We start from the raw sequence: 12,871 nt of genomic DNA, 5'->3' as shown, positions 1-12,871 counted from the left end.
GATTTTATTCTGATATAGTTCTTCTCACAATTTAAATGAATGAGTTCCACGAATGCTTTGTGGAGATTGTGGTTCAAGGTCTTTCCATTGATTAATACACACTAGCTTAAGAGGTTAATTGCTGTCAAGCTTGAGTCCAGTCATGTCATCTTCCATAGGAACCCTGCACACTTCATTGACTAATATTGAATAATTTAGTTGATTTTGGTACTTGGAATTCTAGTAGACTTCCACAAGATCAGTTATATCAAGGGTTCTCTGAAACTTAAATAAAATGGCTGTGCTGCCAATAAAATTCACCAAAAACAAGAGAGACAAATTGGCCCAGATTCTGTGGGTACTAAACTGGGTATCAGTTGTAACAGGTATCATCCTCTTTAGCTTGGGCATCTTTCTGAAAGTTGAAATTAACAAGCGGCTGGATCTAATGGCCGAGCGCCAGCTCCAATCTGTGCCAAACATGCTAATTGCTGTGGGGCTTATAGCCTGCCTGATTAACTTTTTGGGAGGAAAGATCTGCTATGACTGTGTGGACACCAACAAGTTCTTACGCTGGAAGTTGGTGATGCTCCCATACATCATTTGCACGTTTTTCTTCACTCTGAGCGTGCTCGTGGGTGCCTTGATGTGCTACAGCATGCACGGGCAGCTGAAGGAAGCGCTAACACTGGGGCTACGGGACGCTATGCGTTACTATAAGGACACGGCCACACCAGGCCGCTGCTTCCTGAAGCGCACAGTGGACCAGCTCCAGATCCAGTTCCAATGCTGTGGGAACGAGGGCTACAGAGACTGGTTCCAGATCCAGTGGGTCAGCAACCGATATTTGGATATGTCTCAACGGGAAGTGGTAGAGTAAGTTGGGCTTGAAATAAAAAAAAGAGTTGTTTAAACAGTTAATATTATTTAAATATTTAATAGATTTAGACAAAGTCATGTTGTTATCTATGAAATGTACTAAATTTTACTTTCTAGCCGTCTACGGAGCAACGTGGAAGGAAAATATTTAATGGATGGAGTTCCCTTCAGCTGCTGCAACGTCAATTCCCTCGGCCGTGCATTCAGTACCAAATCACCAATAACTCCGCCCACTTTAATTACGACTACCAGACAGAGGAGCTCAACCTGTGGATGAGAGGATGTCACCAGGCTCTGCTAGATTATTACACCAACATCGGGCATTCCATCGGCCTCACGGTTCTGATCATCTGGCTCTTTGAGGTTGGTTGTGTCCATTGCTTTGGCAATATGTTTGGGAAGTATTGAATATATTCGATACTCTCATATTGGGCCTTAAAATGGATCCACCTAGTAATACCATTTTTTTTACCTAGTAATACCATTTTAATGGGTACTCTATTCATTGCCATTTTAGAAAACCTATAAATTCTATTAAAGGTATATGTTATTTTAAACATGCAAACATCACCATGGATGTCTTAAATATTTTAAATATAATAGAAAATAGTTCCTTAACTGCTCAGCATACTAGGATACTTCTAGCTTCAAATAAGCAAAAAAGCAAACATGAAAAAAAAAAATTGAATGTATACCCATAAAAAGATCAATACTGCAGTTGCTTGACAATGCTCGAAGACTTGCTACAATGTGCATTATTTGTTATTTTGCTAAAAAACAACAACACATACATACACACACACACACACACACACATATATATATGTATACACACAGACCCAATTTTGTCTGAAACATTGTTTTAGCAGTAACAGGAACCCTACACTATAAAGCAAGGGGCAACACATTGTCTTAATAAAATTCTGCTCTGGTTTCGTGACATAATCCAATCCTGGGATTGTCCACTCACTTTATAATCTGCTTTATGCACCAGTCCCTCGCGTCTTATCTAAAGCATTCATGTGCCATAGTTTAAGCTGGACTAACTTTTCTTTAGAGTGTCAGCTGCTATCGGTGGAAACTACCTCGTGAATAAGGCATCGTTTTCTCCTCTGACAGCTCTCTGTGTTAACGGGGGTCCGTTACCTCCAGACGTCTCTGGAAAACGTGCTGCGGCAGGGGGACCCTGAGTGCGAGTCTGACGGGTGGCTCCTGGAGAACAGCTTTGTGGAGACGGCTCGCTCTAATTTCAACGTCATCAAACACCTGGGCAAGTTCAATCAGATATCAAGCAATGGAGATCCAAACATTGACAAACCACCTACAGCACACTATGGTCCAGACAATGTGCCTCCAAAACCTCTCCCTACGGCCAGTTAGGACTTCTGAATGCTCCTTCTGAACAGAAACATTACATAAGCCACAGCTGACTGGACTGTGATGCTATATGACTTAAAAATGACAAATATGATTCAGTGAAAATTGAGGTGGCATTGCAAAGTATAAACAATGTGAAATTGCAACATGCAACATACTTGAGGTCTGACGTACTTGATGTAAGATGTAAGAACTGAACCGAGTGCTGTTTTAACACACAAGGCAAAGCATCATGGGGCCTTCAGAGTCTTAAAATCTTTAAACTGCCTCTCATTAAGAATACAACCATTTAATTATTTAGTGTTTTAGAGATTCTCCTGTGAATAGTCTGAGTGGAGCTAAACTGTTCACTGTAGGGTTTTCACTAGAGATTAACTGGATGAGTTTTTTTTTTTTTTTTTGGTTCCACAATCATTGCAACACTGACTTTGAAAAAGGCGAATAGCTACTGTTTCTTTCCCACAATCCTCCCAAACGTCTCTTCTGCCGGTGTGCAAGTTTAAAGTACATATGTTTGCTCTGTCTCTCTCTCTCTCAGCTTAAGTCTGACGAATTGTTATCTTATCCATTACCAAATACAAAAACAAGCAACTAAGATGTCTTATTTCATGCCTTGGTCTCGTGCCTAAAGCCATGTATTGTAATCGCTGGTAAAAACATCATACCAACAGCCTCTAAAACACATTTTCCAAAGATGTACAATTTATAAACCTATTTTTTACAAAGCACACCCATGCCTAAAATCATGATGAATATGTAATGACCATAAATGCAACATTTACATTTAAACATTATTAAAGAGCTTTAAGTGTTGGTTTCAAGAGTTCATTCATTCAAACACTTGCATTTATTAATTATATGCAAATCTATTCTTAATAAAAACAGATGTTTCAAAGGGAGGTGTTGACAGTGGTTTCACATTCCTCAAAACATTTTAGTGAAAAGTGTTTAAAAGCACAAATTACTTCTTAGTGTGAAGCATCTTTTAATAATCTAAATAATGTTTTCCACAATGAAGAACCATGGAGAGGTTCCTTAGATAAAAAAGGCTCTTCGTGGAACCATAAGGCAATAAATAAACTATATTATTATTGTTATTTTAAAAGAGTGTTAGAAGTAAAGCACAATGAAAACCCATTCTGAAGGAACAATTTGAATGTCACAATAACGTTGTGGTAACACTGCTGAAGCATGTATATTTACAGAATGCATTGTAAAGGTACATCAGTGCCTTATTATACAAATGCATTATATTTGATCAGTTATAATACCTATTGATGGTAACAGCTTTAAATGCATTTTTTTAAAGGGCGCCGATCTGTTATAATTGCATTATACAAAAGTTTACTAGTTGAATAGTTTTTTATTTTATTTTATTTAATGGATATCTCAAAACATACACAATCATTTGTTTTTGTTTGTGTGTGTGTGTGTTTAATATCTGACAGAAACACCCATCACAGTTAGGAAATAATTTAAATAATTTCAAATCCTTAATAAATAATCAAGTACAGATATTGGTTTAATACAGTGATTTAACAGGACTACAGAATGTGAAGTGAAATAGATCCATCAGAAAATGTCACTCAGTAGTTTATTTCATGTACATTAGAAATTAGAAGCCAAGTGCAAATGAAAAGCTCTTACACCTTAAACCAGATCATGAGTGTGGAGAAAAAAATGATATCTGGACTTACACTTATGAAAAGCTCTTGTGTTTGATTTAGCAAATATTGACAAGTGGAATTTACATTGTTGCATGTGATTATATGATTGACTTTTTTTCACTCCTTATTTTAAATCACAGTTCCATAAAATAGCATCATCTAATTATACATTATTGTTTACATCCATGTTCATGTGACATCATCTCATGAAACCTGTCAAGAATATGCCTGGGTCATATTTCACCCCCAAATCAAAAGAAACAAGAAAATGTGCTTAAATTACGCGTGTATATATATAGAAATATTAACATAACTTGCATCGAGATTATTTCCCCCCAAATTCATTACTGTACAATTACTCTATATTAATTTTGTTATTGTATGTCATTATTATTATTAATATTTCTTGTGGTCTTTTTGGCTTTCATTTATGCTGATTTATTTTTAAAAAGTATGTAGTAAATTACTGTAATAATAATAAAGATAATTTTAAAAGAAACTATAAAATGTTAATGACAAATTTTATATTTATGAAAATATTCCTTTTCTTTTTTTTTTGGTGTAGCATGTGACCCGGACATGTTTTTGTGAGATTCACCTGAGAAAATAATTTGCAAAACAGTCTCTCACTCAGAAACACTGAATATATTATATGTGTGTGTGTGTGTTGACGGTGGCTTTACACAATAAAGTAGTACACAGATATATTATATTCACAAGAATACATTTCTCACACAGGTGAAAGAAAGAGCAAAAAAGGCTGTAGCGGGGAGAGGACTAGCATTTCCCACAGGTCACAAAAACAAACCAAAAAAACAAGCCCCTCAATAAATCTTTACACCCTGAAAACAAATGCAAAAACACCACAATGAGCAAAAGCTGCACTGCTAAAGTGAGTGTAGATCTGCAACCCAAGCTAAATAAAGGGCTGAGAGAACACATTCTGTTATTGGATATCTATTATGGGCTTGTTTAGTGGGACTACCCATAATGCACTGGCTGCTGGAAAACACGGACAGCAGTATGTAGAGAAGTGAGGGAGTTTATTACTCCTTGCAGTCAGGTGCATGCTAACCGAACACGGCGTATTCACTTCCTCTGTCCTCGTCAGAGCTCAAAGCATCTGCCACTCAAAGGGGAACATGACGTTGAGGAGCTCCAGACTGCGGGCGATTTCCTCCAGGACGCAGTGCTGCTGCCACATATGAAGCAGCTTGCGGTAGCGCTCTGGACACAAGTGCAGCGGGTTCCCACGCCTAGCAAAGCACAGACAAATACAGCTCAGCATTACTGCTAATAAAGAATAGACCGACAAAGCACACATGCTTTTAATGAGGAGACAGTACAGTGTTTCCAAAGCTGGAGGAAGCATTCTTATTTTATTATCTTATTTAATATCTTTAATTATGTTTTGAATGTGAATTATGATTCCCTCCCCACCCAATCAGAGGAAATATAATTTGGACAAACCAGTCATTGTCGTGAGTAAATTAAAATTAAAATTAAATACATATACATTTCAACAAAATGTAGTAACTAAAGTCGACTCATTATAAAACATATCGTTTCCCACTGTGTAATTATAGTTAAATAAAACTAAAACCATAAGAAAACTTTTTTTTATTTTGCATTTACTTGAAACAACAGTTAACTAAAAAAGCTTTACTTTCGCTAGTTGCCAAGGCAACATTCTAGATGTATTTATGATGCATGTACTAAAAAAATTACAACTAAAACTGAAATAAAATAAAAAAATGAATAAAATCTACATATACATATTTAACAAAACCAAAAATCTGCTAAAACTTACCAAAACGCACAACAAATGAAAATGTTAAAATTCAAAATATGAAAAAATACTACAGTAGTATCTCAATGACACTAAAATAGACCTAAATCAATATAAATCAAGAAAAAGTTTTCTGTCTTTATTTTTATTTTCATTGGTGCTTGAACACCAGTTCAGTATATTAGAATGATTTCAACGAAGACTGGAGTAACGGCACTTTAAAATATACTGGACCAGAAAATAAAGGTTTTAATTATTTTATTTTTACTGTATTTTTTTATAAAATAAAGTCAGCCTTGGTCAGTATACGGGTCTGAACAGTAGTGTATAATAATATAACAATATAGTAAAATGCAAACATTTAATTACCAGTGTTGGTGGTGATGCATTACAAGTAATTCAAGCTATGTAATCAGATTACTCTCTCTCTCTCTCTCTCTCTCTCTCTCTCTCTCTATATATATATATATTTCTAAATATATATTTCTAAATATATATATATATATATATATATATAAAAAAAAAAATATATATATATATATATATATATATATATATATATAAAAATATATATATATATATATATATATATATATATATATATATATATATAAAATATATATATAGGTATATATTTCTATATCTATATCTATATATATATATATATATATATATATATATATATATATATATATATATATATATATATATCTATATATATATATATATATATATATATCTATATTTCTATATATTATATATATTAATATATATTATATATATTAATAAGTGGCTCTCTGACATCAAACATCCGAACTCTATTGCAATGAGCTGGTGTGAACAGTGAACTTTACCCAAGCTGAGGGTCTGTTTCTCCATAGTCATCAAGGTAAGGTGCTGGATGAGGACTGCCCCGTGTCTTACTGGCCATCAAGATGATCTCACACTCTCGAACCCTGTTCAGAAAGACACAAACAAGATTGTTATTATCAGTAGTAACCTGTTTTTATTTATTTACATCACCCTACACTACACTGTGTGCACAATTATTAGGCAAGTTGTATTTTTGATGATTAATTTTGTTATAGTGCAACTACAGTGCTCTTGGTCAATCCAAAATGTTAACAAACCCTCAAACCTGAACTTTTAAGTAGTAAAAGTGAAGTTTGAAGTTTTCTTAAGAGAATATCTACATGTACACCGTTATTAGGCAACTATTAGGGTGCAGAATTATTATGCAACTAAATGAAAAACAATTTTCCCATCGCACTTTTACTTTTATTTTCACCTGTTAAACTGAGAATAATAAAAACTCAATTTACAAATGAACATTTCTGAAAAGAAAACCTCAGTGACCAATATAGCCCTTCTATAGTGACCCTTCTTTTCGATAAAAGTCACAAGCCTTCCATTCACCGAGTCGGTCAGTTCCTTGATCTGGTCAGAATCAACCACATCCTCCCAGACACTGTTCAGAGAGGTGTACGGTTTACCTTCACTGTAAATGTCATGCTTAAGGACCCAAAAGTTCTCAATAGGGTTTAAGTCAGGTGAAGAAGGGGGCCATGTCATTAGTTTTTCATATTTTAGGCCTTTACTGGCCAGCCACGCAGTGGAGCACTCTGATGCATGTGATGGAGAATAAAATGATAATATGTTAAAAATTACTTGCCTAATAAATGTGCACACAGTGTAATAGCCTTATTCTACAAATGTCTGTGTCTGAAATCGCATACTCGACTTCATTTGAATAAATAATTATGTCACCACCGCTAAAAATGTATGTTCTATATAATACGAATGCAATCTAGACATACATCTGTCATGTTGTCATTGTCAGTCGTGTCACTTCACGGCTATTCACAAATCCTCTCCTCTGGCATCTTGTGATAATGAAGTGTGCACTGGATGTGACACTTCAGAATCTCATCGGAAATAGTAGCTGGTTGTCTTATCTTCCTCTCACCTGAGAAACATTCCCACTCCAGCCCCGCAGATGGCGGCGTGAGCCGTGCACGCTCCCACTTCCTCCCCGTTCAGCTGCTGCTGACAGCAGGGGCTCTGCGCACACAGCGTGACCCCGCACTGCAGACACAGAGTCGGGTGCTTTCGCTCGTCGTCTGATGAGTTTGGGCATCTACAGGCGAAGAGAGAAAGTCACATTCAATTCTCGAAATGGACATTATAGGAAATCTTTATTAAAAGTACTTACTTAAAGTGACTAGCTTGGTTGAGCAACACACTATAGTCCTCTGGAAGATCTATCAGCCTGTTTCTCTTACGAGGATACCTGACCAACAAGTGGGAAATTCAGTTCAATTGTTGTTGAAATAAAGGGGAAGTGAGCTTACTATGAAACAGAGCAGAAATTAAGTGTCATCTAACCTGATGATTTGGCTTTCATCTTTGAGGGCTTTGGATATGGCTGAGTTCCCACACCACCTGACACACAGAAACAAATATTATTAGCAACAACTAGGCCTGTCGCGATAGTCGATAAATCAATTAATCGCACAATAAAAAAAAAAAAAAAAAAGCTTGATAATTTTTCTGGCCACGAAAATTTCTTTTTTCAAATTTTATAATTTTTTTTTTACATGTCATGATGTGGGGTTAGTCTGGAGTGCAGCCTGTGGAGTCTGTTGGTGTATAGTTGCATGTGTCAATGCACCCAGTGAGTTAACACACACACACACACACACACACACACGTGCGCTCGGGCAGTTGCGCTCCTGAGGCATCTGTCGTTGCTCAGCAACCATCAGCTGCGATCTCAGTTACAACAAGGAAATTTCAGTAATGGATTTCCACCACTAAAAAACCCTTGCTGTAACTCTTTTACAAGATCTATTTTCGAAGTAAAAAAAAAAAGTGTTTGGGTGCATCACATTTTTCAAAAACAATGGGGAATTTCACTCGAAGGAAGCTGATTGAGTTGGACCTGGTGCGCTTGCGTCATTCTGAAAAGCGGATATGTTTTTTAACTCAATGCGGTGCAGACGGGCCTGAAAAAGAAAAAAAAAACCGAGCGCATCGCATTTCTTCCATTGTGAGCGCGCATACCGCATTTGAAATAACGAACTTGAGCACAAAAAAAAAGACGTGATATGTGAACGGCTCCTTCATCGGTCAAAATGTTTACTTTCGGTTAACGGTTAAACGTCAATATGAGCATCCCTAACTGGCATATAAACATAATATAACATACAAAATTAATTAATTTTAAGGCACACAAAGTCAACATGTTGGTATTTCTTGCTCTGAATCTGCCATAAAATTAAATAAAAGTTTGTTTATCTTTGAAAAGGTGTAGCCTACCTGCGTTATTATGCCATTATCATTATATTTGTTGAAACTGGTCTTAGAACAATATTATCATTTATCGCGATAATTTCTTGGAGAATTTACCGTCCAGCTAAATTTGTTATCATGACAGCCCTAGCCACAACATATTAATATTCATGAAAATAGATTTACATATTTAATAATAATAAATACCTAACTACTAATAATAATGATATTTATTTATAATTGTTTATTGATTCATTGTAATGAAATTGTAGCCATTTACTGATAAATCCTTCTTCTAAACTGAACCAATACTGTAGCTTATTTTGTTTCATTTATGTGTGAATTATGTATAATTATGGAATTTGAAATCCAAAAATACATTTTCTTAAGGATGATCTTTTTTTTATAACAACATGTATAATAATACATATAATTTTTAAGTTTAATTTAAAATATTATTGTTTATTATAAAATAAAAAATTACAATACATTATTATTAACAACAATTATTATAATATAATAGTTATAAGTAATATCATATTTATATTAAATAGTATAATGTAAATAATTAAACAACAAAAAATATTATAATATTATTAGTATAAGCTAAACAAGAAAAATTAAACTGCAGCAAAATAATATAATATAATGATTGTTATTAATAATTATAAACAACAACTATACAGCAACAGCAATATTATGTTTTGCTTATTATTTATTTAGTTATATACTTATTATTACTATTGCTTATTATTATACCAAGTAATAAAGTTTGTTAGTACAACTGCAGGGTTTTTCCTACATTGAAAATCTTTTGGCGGCCGCCAAAACTATTTTTTGTCCCGCCAAAGCCTAATTTGATCTGTAACTGGGTTTTGTGAGTGAAGCTGGCTACTGACGGAGTGACGGAGAGAACGAGCACAGCGCCCCTCCCCCGCTCGCGCACTCTCTGTCTCCAGTTCTGTCTTTGCTCTCTCCCCCGCATCAAAATCTACTCATCCTAAAGTCAGAAGGCCGAATCCATGTTTCACGTGGTGCAATCGGAAAATATTTTTGGCTGAATTACCGCTGGGTGTGAATTGCAGTCAAAAAAAGTTGCCTTATCTTCTCTTACAACTTGTGACAAGCATTCCGCACCTGCAGCTGAGATAACTTTAATAAACGCAAAAAATAATGAAATGAGAAAGTAAGTGTGCTTACCCCCATTTAGCAAGAGTGTTTAGTAAAATTTAGCCTTAATAATCCTCAGTATGTATAGGCCTAAGACAATGTGCAGTTAATTACCTATAAAACCATTTAGTTTAAAGTTAGACTGGAGTGAGATGAAACTAGATCAAAGCACAAAGAAAGCGGTTGCTAGCTAGCTGCTAATTTTATTAAACTTTATATGGCAAAAAAATAACACTTTTACACCTTTTAACGCTACGTTTTCAATTGATATGATTATACTAAAATAATTATCAGGTCTATCAAAAAATGATTTTACATTTCTAAACTATGAAAGCCAGGCATTACTGCCCTCTTTTTTGGAATGAGTGCAATAAAAGGATGACAATAATCATTTTTTCATGAATAAATAGGATAAAAAAACTATTGCTTTTATTTATTTTATTTTTAAACCGAACCATTCGGTTCACCACACACGCTGGGACCGCGGTTCACTTTAAATTTGACAAAGCATCTATAATATGGTTTGCTATAAATAGCACGTAAAACAAACTGGCTTCAACTAATATATTTTTATGTTGATGGATCCGGATTCTGGATTCCCAGACATTACAACAATATGAGAAAAAAAAAAACTAGAAACAAAAAACCCTGGATTCACTCTTGATCAATGTGAATTACTGCTGGAATATGAGCAGTCATCTATTCCATAATCACCTGGGTGCTGACAGCGCGCGAGCACAAATGAGATCTGAACAGCACACGTTAATATGTGTTTAAACTGAACTCATTTAAGCTTTGTCAGTTTAAACATTTAAGAGTCAAAGGACGCAAGCTCGTACGCGCAGTGAGAAGATTTGTGAATGCGCGTAAACCCGCCCCTAAGAACGCGCGCAAATATAAAATCTCTCTGAAGTAGCTATTGCGTTTAAATGGACAAATTCACACAAAAAATTATGTCAAAATGCCCGTCTTGGTAAGTATCCTACAGCAGACATAGCCGGCTGAACATATGCCTGTTGTATCAGTGCATTCTCTTAAAGTGACAGTCTTTATATTAATCGAAATGCAACAACAAAGAAATCACTCACTGCTCTTGATTAAAAAGCTTTTATAACTTTGACAAAGAACAATCTTTAATTTATACAGTCCAATATGCAATGCTGTTTTACATTTGATTACTTTATTCAATTTCTTTACCTAAAAACTTATGCTACAGAAAAAAAAAAATGTAAACCACTGTTTGTATCTTTACGCTATTGTATTTATTTGTGTTGTTGCTTGTAGTTGAATTTTTCATATTTTTTTATTAAAAAGTATAGTTTTGCCATAAACATAGCACATACTGAACTGTACCGAAAACCGTGACTCTAAAACCGCGAAACAAACCGAACCGTGAAAAAGTTGAAACGTGCCACCCCTAGATTCTTTGTATTTATTTTAAATGTAACATTTATTGTCAATATTGGGGTTGTGGATCATGTGGGTACTAGGGTACTCTTTGCTGTGTGTGGATGACCATGGCGTTCAGCCACCACCGAAGACCAATTCTGACCCAGGAAAAACCCTGAACTGTAGTGGATACTGTAAAAGGTCAGACATTATCTGATTTGTACCTCTTTATTAAGGTGATTCCAACATCCCTGTGCTCCTGAAACAGTTGAAACAGGTTGGAGGGCAAGGACAGGTAACTACACAGCAGAGGCAGCTGACTTTCAGGTGATTCTGCATAGAATAATTACGGTTAATAACTTAAATGTATATGCAAACAGTACTGTGCAGCCTGTTGCTGTGTGTACAGTGACAGAAAATTAAATACACATACACATATACTTGGCATTTTTCTGTATACGACAGAGAAAATAGCCTGGATAATAGTACTTATTACAATTTAAAAGTACTTGTGATATTATTAGTCATTTGAACCTACAACCATTTGATTATTCAAAAGTTTTTATGTAATTGCAGTGGCATGTCTAATTATAACCAGTGCTTGACAATGATACATTTTTTTAAATCGTGATCAACAGTATGATTGTCTGCGATTAATCTCAATTAATCGCATTGTTATGCACAAAACTAATAATACATTCAAAAGTAGTGTATTGTGGACTTTTTTTTAAAAGTACTGCTATATGAACAAAAGTGCAATGAAATTAGTTTTGCAAACACTTTAAACAAAAAAGGTGCTTTTTTATAGCAGTATTCCTTTCACAAAGTAGCAGTTAAAATATTTCTTGTAAATCTTAACATAACATTAATCTAATTAAATATAAAACAAGCAATTTGTCACTGCCAGGACATTAATGTTTTTATAGAAAACATTTTATAGTTTGTTATAGAAAAAGAAGTTATGCTCAGTCCAGAGCCTTGATCATAACATTATAACAGGCATTTTCTGAGTAGAGATAAGTCGCACTGGAATATAAGTCGCATTTATTTAGAACCAAGAACCAAGAGAAAACATTACCGTCTACAGCTGCGAGAGGGCGCTCTATGTCTTCAGTGTAGACTACAGGAGCACTGAGCAGCATAGAGCGCCCTCTCGCTGCTGTAGACGGTAATGTTTTCTCTTGGTTCATTTCTCTTGGTTCATGTCAAATTCATTTTCATAAATAAGTCGCACCTGAATGTAAGTCGCAGGACCAGCCAAACTATGAAAAGAAGTGTGACTTATAGTCCGTAAAATACGGTAATCAATTAATGTGTTAACTTGCCCAGA

At 34.9% G+C, this 12,871-nt stretch overlaps 2 pseudogenes; one reads left to right on the top strand and one right to left on the bottom strand.

The window, feature by feature from the left end:
• Positions 1 to 212: 212 nt before the first annotated feature.
• LOC113060321 (photoreceptor outer segment membrane glycoprotein 2-like) lies at positions 213 to 3,000 on the top strand (annotated as a pseudogene).
• Positions 3,001 to 3,606: 606 nt separating this feature from the next.
• The window catches only part of LOC113060488 (E3 ubiquitin-protein ligase UBR1-like), a 36,650-nt pseudogene continuing 27,385 nt past the window's right edge, over positions 3,607 to 12,871 (bottom strand).

Source organism: Carassius auratus, chromosome 42 (genome assembly GCF_003368295.1).
Source record: "Carassius auratus strain Wakin chromosome 42, ASM336829v1, whole genome shotgun sequence".
NCBI classification, from domain to species: Eukaryota; Metazoa; Chordata; class Actinopteri; order Cypriniformes; family Cyprinidae; genus Carassius; species Carassius auratus.
This window is presented reverse-complemented; position numbering and strand designations above follow the sequence as displayed.